The sequence below is a fragment of the Ornithorhynchus anatinus genome, chromosome 18 (genome assembly GCF_004115215.2).
Source record: "Ornithorhynchus anatinus isolate Pmale09 chromosome 18, mOrnAna1.pri.v4, whole genome shotgun sequence".
NCBI classification, from domain to species: domain Eukaryota; kingdom Metazoa; phylum Chordata; class Mammalia; order Monotremata; family Ornithorhynchidae; genus Ornithorhynchus; species Ornithorhynchus anatinus.
In genome coordinates, this window is record NC_041745.1 from 16,477,634 (window position 1) to 16,486,559 (window position 8,926).

At 48.8% G+C, this 8,926-nt stretch overlaps 1 non-coding gene across 1 annotated transcript; it reads right to left on the reverse strand.

The window, feature by feature from the left end:
- Window positions 1-4,364: 4,364 nt before the first annotated feature.
- Window positions 4,365-4,502, reverse strand: LOC114805569. The gene has a single exon (XR_003753541.1). It is a non-coding gene; the product is annotated as a small nucleolar RNA SNORA7 (small nucleolar RNA).
- Window positions 4,503-8,926: the final 4,424 nt, after the last annotated feature.

The following is an 8,926-nucleotide window of genomic DNA, read 5'->3' on the forward strand; positions in this document are numbered from 1 at the left end:
TCTGCCGCCCGCCTGCTATCCCTCCTCGACTCTGCCGACCTCCTCCTCCACCATACCGCGCCCACTCACCGACTCGGTCACACCCTCGATCTCGTCATCTCCTACCGCTGCACTATCTCCTCCCTCACCGACTCTGAAATCCCTCTCTCTGACCATAACCTTCTCACCTGCCTCATCTCTCACACTCCCTCCCCCTGCAAATCTTCGCTACTGCCCCACAGAGACCTTCGCTCTCTCGATCCCATCCGTCTTTCCAATAGCATCTCTCCTCACCTCGCCGCCCTGTCCTCTCTTCCCACTCTCGACGATCAGGTCTCCGCTCTCAACTCCACCCTCTCTACTCATCTCAACTCTCTCGCCCCCCTTTCCCTCCGCCGCTCTCGCTCCACTAACCCACAGCCCTGGATCACCTCCTCCGTCCGCCTCCTACGCTCCTATGCTCGAGCTACTGAGCGCTGCTGGCGAAAGTCCAAGCACCAAGCCGACCTCACACACTTCAAATTTATCCTTTCCTGCCTTAACTCTGCCCTCTCCTCCGCCAGGCAAAGCTTCTACTCCTCCCTCATCGACACCCATGCCCGTCACCCCCGCCGATTGTTCCGGACCTTTAACTCTCTCCTTAGGCCCCCTGTTCCTCCCCCTCCCCCATCTCTCACCCCCAATGATCTGGCCACCTATTTCCTCACGAAAATCAACACGATCAGGTCTGAGCTCCCCAAAGTCACCCCTCCGCCTCTCCCCTCCCCCCCACCGACCCCCTCCCCTACTTTCCCATCCTTCCCTGCAGTATCCTCAGAGGAGATCTCCTCCCTCCTCGCAAGTGCCACCCCCCCCACCTGCGCCTCGGACCCCATTCCCTCTCACCTTCTTAAAACCATCGCTCCTGCCCTCCTACCTTCCTTAACTTCTATTTTTAACCACTCAATCTCCAAGGGCTCCTTCCCCTCTGCCTTCAAACATGCCCACGTCTCCCCCATCCTAAAAAAAACCTGCTCTTGACCCCACTTCCCCCTCCAGTTATCGTCCTATCTCCCTACTACCCTTCCTTTCCAAAATCCTAGAACGAGTCATCTACAATCGATGCTTAGAATTCCTTAACTCCCATTCTCTCCTAGACCCCCTCCGATCTGGCTTCCGTCCCCTCCGCTCTACCGAGACTGCTCTCTCTAAGGTCACCCGTGACCTCCTTCTTGCCAAATCCAATGGCTCCTACTCCATTCTGATCCTCCTTGACCTCTCTGCTGCCTTTGACACTGTCGACCATCCCCTCCTGCTCCATACCTTATCTCACCTTGGCTTCACGGACTCTGTCCTCTCCTGGTTCTCCTCTCACCTCTCTGGCCGGTCATTCTCGGTCTCCTTCGCTGGAGCCTCCTCCCCCTCCCATCCTTTAACTGTTGGAGTTCCTCAAGGGTCAGTTCTTGGCCCTCTTCTGTTCTCCATTTACACTCACTCCCTCGGTGAACTCATCCGCTCTCACGGCTTTGACTACCATCTCTACGCAGATGACACGCAGATCTACATCTCCGCCCCTGTCCTCTCCCCCTCCCTTCAGGCTCGCATCTCCTCCTGCCTCCAGGACGTCTCCACCTGGATGTCGGCCCGCCACCTAAAACTCAACATGAGCAAGACTGAGCTCCTCATCTTCCCTCCCGAACCCGGTCCTCTCCCAGACTTCTCTATCACTGTGGATGGCACGACCATCCTTCCCGTCTCTCGGGCCCGCAATCTCGGTGTCATCCTTGACTCGTCCCTCTCGTTCACCCCACACATCCTAACCGTTACCAAGACCTGCCGGTTTCACCTCTACAATATCGCCAAGATCCGCCCTTTCCTCTCCACCCAGACGGCTACCTTACTGTTACGGGCTCTCGTTATATCCCGGCTAGACTACTGTGTCAGCCTTCTCTCTGACCTCCCTTCCTCCTCTCTCGCCCCGCTCCGGTCTATTCTTCACTCCGCTGCCCGGTTCATCTTCCTGCAGAAACGATCTGGGCATGTCACTCCCCTTCTTAAACAACTCCAGTGGTTGCCTATCGACCTCCGCTCCAAACAAAAACTCCTCACTCTAGGCCTCGAGGCTCTCCATCACCTTGCCCCTTCCTACCTCTCCTCTCTTCTCTCTTTCTACCGCCCACCCCGCACGCTCCGCTCCTCTGCCGCCCACCTCCTCACCGTCCCTCGGTCTCGCCTATCCCGCCGTCGACCCCTGGGTCACGTCCTCCTGCGGTCCTGGAACGCCCTCCCTCCTCACCTCCGCCAAACTGATTCTCTTTCCCTCTTCAAAACCCTACTTAAAAATCACCTCCTCCAAGAGGTGTTCCCAGACTGAGCTCCTCTTCCCCCTCTACTCCCTCTGCCATCCCCCCTTTACCTCTCCGCAGCTAAAGCTTCATTTTCCCCTTTTCCCTCTGCTCCTCCACCTCTCCCTTCCCATCCCCACAGCACTGTACTCGTCCGCTCAACTGTATATATTTTCGTTACCCTATTTATTTTGTTAATGAATTGTACATCGCCTTGATTCTATTTAGTTGCCATTGTTTTTACGAGATGTTCTTCCCCTTGACTCTGTTTATTGCCATTGTTCTTGTCTGTCCGTCTCCCCTGATTAGACCGTAAGCCCGTCAAATGGCAGGGACTGTCTCTGTTGCTGACTTGTTCATCCCAAGCGCTTAGTACAGTGCTCTGCACATAGTAAGCGCTCAATAAATACTATTGAATGAATGAATGAAATGGGTAAAGCATGAGCCTGGGAGTCAGAAGGACTTGGGTTCTAATCCTGGCTCCAGTGTGACCTTGAACTTCCCTGTGCCTTAGTTGCCTCATCTGTAAAATGGGGTTTAATACTACTGAGAGTCTCATGGGGACTTGGACTGTGTCCAACCTGATTACCTTCTATCTTCCTCAGTGCTTAGTTCAGTTCCTGGAACATAATAATTACTTAACAAACATCATTTAGTGATGAGTGAGTAAATAAAAATAATTGACCCAAGTGACTAAATAAATCAAAACCAAATTGATCAACAGGAAAATAACCAAGGGTTGAGGTGGCAGTGGGGATGACACGATCAGGAGGGAGAGAGAAGACAGGTGGGAGTGGGGCGCTCCACCAGTCTGTGACTTTTTCCTCGGAACATCTTCCCTCTTGTAGCACTTTTGGAGGTGATCATCACCTGCTGCGATGGTCTGGTTGGCAGCCTGACCCTTTCCTGCCTGGCTGCTAGCTTCTATCCCAGTTCTACCCCTCTGGACTGGGTGAAGGATGGGAGGAGATGCTGTGGGAGAGAAGGACCTTCCCCAACACCAGTGGCATCTTTTACCTCCTCCTGACTCTGGGAATGTGGTCCTCAGTTACCCTTGCTGGGTGGAGCACAAGATCCTGCGGTGCTCAATGCCTACCAGGTATGTAATAATGATGGTTTTTGTTAAGTGTTTACTATGCACCAAGCACTGTTCTAAGTGCTGGAAGCACTGAAGAGGAGGGAGGGAAATCTCATCTCCCCTGAGGTTCTTCTCTTTAAGGCAAGAGAGAGAAAACATGTGAAGATTTACTCCTCACCATTGGCTTTAAAGCTCTCCATCACCTTGCCCCCTCGTACCTCACCTCCCTTCTCTCCTCCTACATCCCAGCCTGCATACTCCACTCCTCTGGTGCTAACTCTCTCACTGTGCCTTGATCTCGTCTGTCTCACTACTGACCCCTAGCCACATCCTACTTCTTGGCCTGGCCCTCCTCTCAAACCCACCTAGACAATCACTCTCCCCACCTTCAAAGCCCTACTGAAGGTTGCACCTCGGGAGACTAAGCCCGACTTTTCCTCAGATCCCACTTCCTTCCGCATGACCCCTGACTTGCTCCCTTTGCTCTTCTCCCTCTCACCTCCCACAGCACTTATGTATATATGTATATATATGTTTATATGTCTATTTATATATGCCTGTTTACTTGTACTGACGTCTGTCTCCCCCACTCTAGAAGGTGAGCCCAATTTGGGCAGGGATTGTCTCTCTTTATTGCTGTAGTGTACTTTCCAAACACTTAGTACAGTGCTCTGCACATAGTTAGTGCTCAATATATATGACTGACTAAAAGAATGATTCAGTAACTAGAATAACGCAGCCTCCATTTTTCTGTCTTGTCTTATCTTATGCTGATGCGTTGCCTCCGACCCATAGCGACTCAATAGACACATCTCTTCCAGAATGTCCCACCTCCATCTGCAGTCATTCTGATAGTGTATCCGTAGAGTTTTCTTGGTAAAAATACAGATGTGGTTTACCATTGCCTTCTTTGGCACAGTAAACTTGAGTCTCTGCCCTAGATATTTTCAAATGCTGGTGCTCTCCAGTACAGGTGAGTATTGACTTGTAGCAGATTGCCTTCTACTCGCTAGCCACTGCCCAAGCTAGGGATGGAATGGGTATGCCTCTGCTTGACTCTACCTCCCACAGCAGAGATTGGTAGAGTACTGGAAATTCTCCAGGTGCAATCCTGAGAGGGGATCCTCAAAAGTCCCAGTGGTGGCTTATCAATCTTCGTATGAAGCAAAAACTCCTCACTATTGGCTTCAATGCTCTCCATCACCTTGCCCCCTCCTACCTCACCTCCCTTCTCTCCTTCTACAACCCACCCTGCACACTTTATTCCTCTGCCGCTAACCACCTCACAATGCATCATTCTCACCTGTCCCCCAGTCGACCTCTGGCCCACGTCCTACCTCTGGCCTGGAATGCTCTCCCTCCTCACATCTGCCAAACTAGCTCACTTCCCCCCTTCAAAGCCCTACTGAAAGCTCACCTCCTCCAGGAGGCCTTCCCAGACTAAGCCCCCCTTTTTTCTCTGCTCTCCTGCGCTCCCCAGCACTCTTACTCCCTCCCTCTACTCTACCCCCCACCCTTGATCTACAGCTTTTGTTCATATATGTATTTATTTATTATTCTATTTATTTTATTAATATGTATATATCTATAATTCTATCTATTTTGATGCTATTGATGCCTGTATACTTCTTTTGTTTTGTCAACTGAACTCCCCCTTCTAGACTGTGACCCCATGTTGGGTAGGGATTGTCTCTAACTGTTGCTGAATTGTACTTTTCCAAGCAGCTTGATATGGTGCTCTGCACACAGGAAGTGCTCAATAAACATGAATGAATGAATGAATGAATGAATGAATGAAATAGAAAGACAAGACAAGCAGAATACCTTTGTGTATAGAAGTAATGGTCTAGTGGAAAGAATAAGGGCCTGAGATTCAAAAGACTGGGTTCCAGTCCTGGCTGTGATACTTACTGTGTGTAAACGCTTGGGCAAATTAGTTCAAATTTCCCTGTGCCTCAGTTTCTCATGACTAAAATGGGATTAAATACCTGTTTTCCCTCTCCTCTAGACTGTTAGCCCCATTAGGGATAGGGACCATGTCTGACCTGATTATCTTGTATCTTGTATGTCCTTGGCAAAAAATAAACCTTTAACAAATACCACAATTATAATTGGTAATCTGATTGTCTTTAAATGTAGTCTAAGGATTTAATACTTTGTAAAATAACCTTTGCCTACCACCCAACTGACAGGGAAGGAGATTTAATGATGAATAGAAGGTGGTTGCAAGATCATTTTTGTATATATTTTTTAAATCAATCAGTGGCATTTAAATTATATATTATAAATTATTTATTTATGTGAATGTCATTCCTCCTATTCTGTAAGCTGGTTATGGGCTGGGAATTTGTCTGTTATATTGTTTTATTTTCTCTCCTAAGCTCTTAGTTAAGTGCTCTGCACACAGTAAGTGCTCATTGATTGATTTATTACACACTTACTGTGTGCAAAGCATTGTACTAAGCATTTTCAATATGCATTTCTGTGCATTCTGAGGATCTGAATTGGAGGCAGTGCTCAGGGGACCATCATTCTGAGCAAGTGACTTTGCTGGTTCAATTGCTGGGTAATTGAAGTAAGTTATGGTGGATGCCAGTCCCCTGTTTGTATCTGTTTGGGTTTCAAACAGTTGTGCCACTGACAGGTTACATACATTGGAACAGTTTTGACTCAACAAGTTGTGGCATGAACCACCATCCCTCACCTCAGTCCATCCTGGACTGACTGGAGCTCTTAGAGAAAATTGTCTAGCATAGCTGACATTGGAGGAGCCTGAGAATTATTCATTATTGGCCCAGCCACAGTCACACTACCACATAAAGTCTTGGTCCCATGAATTTTGTTTTACTGCAATGAGAGAGCAAAAAAGAAATCCTAACTGCTAAACCCAAATTCCTACCCTTCCCTTACTAGAGCCTGAAATTTCACAAACTGCAGTAAACACACAAGCTTTTCTGGGTTGAGCCTATGGACTCACATGGAGAGAACAGTTTACATGTCCAAACTTTCAGAGGATTCTGAAAATTCAGTCTTTCAGGATCTTGGGAAATCTAGTCCCAGGAAGGAAGGGGTTGCAAGAACTAGCCTCAAACGTGATCTGAAGCCCTACTGGTCCTGTTCCACCCCCAAAATGAGCCTGAGTATTCCTACAACTGTATTCTGTCAATGCTAGTTACTTCCTGATCACCAAGAGCTTCAGTGAAATCACATGCAAGTGACACACCAATTATATGAAAAGCAGTATGCCAGAGAGCATGGGTCCATTTATGTGGTAAGAGTGGGACCCTGGGGAATAGGCAGAAGGACCGGTCCCCTCTGAACTCCTCCCCTTGCAGTGCCGGGGAATACCTCATAGCAAAACCTGGGGCCTGGGCACTTGGGGTTAGGGCAGTGGCCATGAAAGAACTGAGTCCAGCCTCGAGTTTCATTTTCAGGAGGAAGATGAAAACAGGCAAACAGGGAGAGTGTGGAGAGGGGATAGGTGGGAATGGCGGAAACACAGTCCTCTGGAGGGTGGGATCAAGGGCACCAGGTGGGATACCTCAGTTGAGAGGACTATTTGTGTACTGTGTGTAAGGGGTCTCCTTAGTGGGTTCTGGGAAAGAAGGGCATCTAATGATGGGTCTCAGGGGAAGTACTTGCTGGGGACTGTGTCCTAGAGGTGGTGGAATCTTTGTGTGAAATCAATCAGAGAAAGAGGCTTTGTGAGGTTTCCAGAACAAAAGGAAATGAGTGTAATCTACAGCAGGAGGGATGTAAGTGAGACATCAGGAAGGACTCTCCCAGCGGAGAGGCTTCTCAGACCCTGCAATAGAGACTTGAACAGCGTATCGAGTCTCTGTCTTCACCCAGATTCATAAGCATCCTTCTGGGTTGGGCTGGATGAGTCCCTGCCCAGAGGTAGGAGGGTAGGTGAGATGGCCTCTCCAGTTAAAGTGATGAGCTTCTGCCCCTGGTTTGTATTTCAGAGCCCGAGGAACATGACAGCGGAGAGAAAGAGACTTTTATTCCCTGGTCCATGGTGCTCTTGGTGCCAGCTTTCCCAGGGGATCTCCAGAGAAACCCTTCTCCATCAGAGTATGTGGGATCACCTGAAGAATGAGAGCATCAGAGGCACACCAACTGGTCACATGGTGACCAGAACAAGGGCCTTCCCCATCCTGTGGTGACACAGCATCTAGTCCTCTCTGGAGGCCCTCAGAGGCTGCCTGGATGAGTCCGGGAAGGGCTAAGGAAATTAAGTACTTACTATACACCAAGCCCTGGACTAAGCTCTGGGCTAGATACAATACAAACAGATCAGACACAGTCCCTGTCCCATTTGGGGCACACAGTCCTAGTTAGAGGGGGAACAGAACATTTAATCCTCATTTTATAGTTGAGGAAATTGCAGCACAGAGAATTTAAGTGACTTGCCCAAGGACAACAGCAGACAAATGGCAAAGCTGGGTATAGAGCCCAGGTCCCCTGACTCTGAAGCCTATGTTTTTATGCCATGCTGCTCAGAGAGAGATTTTGATAGACAAATAAAAGTCCCAGACCACTGCTTGTGGAAACTGGAGGGTTGGCTTGGATTCAGTTAAGTCTAGGGGCTTTAAGCAGCAACTTTATCAGGGCTAACTGGAGGAGAACTTCTCCCGCAACAGGTGGAGGACTGTGTTTGACACACTGTTACAGGGAAAGCTCCAAGAGTAGCCCCCAGCATCCAGAGTCAGTCAGTCAGTTGTATTTATTGAGTGCTTACTGTGTGTAGAGAGCTGTACTAAGTGCTGTGGAGAGTACTATACTACAATAAACAGACACATTCCCTGACCACAACGAGCTTACAGTCCAGAGGGGGAAACAGACATTAAAAAATAAATAAATTGCAGATATGTACATAAGTGCTATGGAGTTAGGTTTGGGGGATGAGTAAAGGGTGACATAAAAGGAGGTGGGAGAAGAGGAAAGGGGGGCTTAGTCAGGGAAGACCTCTTGGAGATGTGCCCTCAATAAGGCTTTGAAGGTGGAGAGAGCAATTGTCTTTTGGAGTTGAGGAGGGTGTTCCAGGTCAGAGGCAGGACATGGGTGAGGGGTCAGTGTCCAGGTAGATGAGATCAAGGTACAGTGAGGTTAGCATTAAAGGAGCAAAGTATATGGGCTGCATCGTAGTAGGAGAGTAGGGAGATGAGATAGGAGGGGGCAAGGTAAAGCTTTTGAGTGCTTTAAAGGCAATGGTGAGGAGTTTCTGTTTGATGCAGAGTCAGATGGACAACGCCTGGAGTTTCTTGAGGAGTGGAAAAACTTGTCCTGTATGTTTTTGTAGAAAAGCAATCCAGAAAACCAAGTGAAGTATGGACTGGAGTGAGAAGAGACAGGAGGTAGGGAGGTCAGCAAGGAGGCTGATATAGTAATCAAGGTGGGAGAGGATAAGTGATTGGATTGAGGTGATAGCTGTTTGGATGGAGAGGATATTTTAACGATGTTGTGAAGGTCAAACCAGCGTGGTTTGAGAAGCAGCGTGGCTCAGTGAAAAGATCCCGGGCTTGGGAGTCAGAGGTCATGC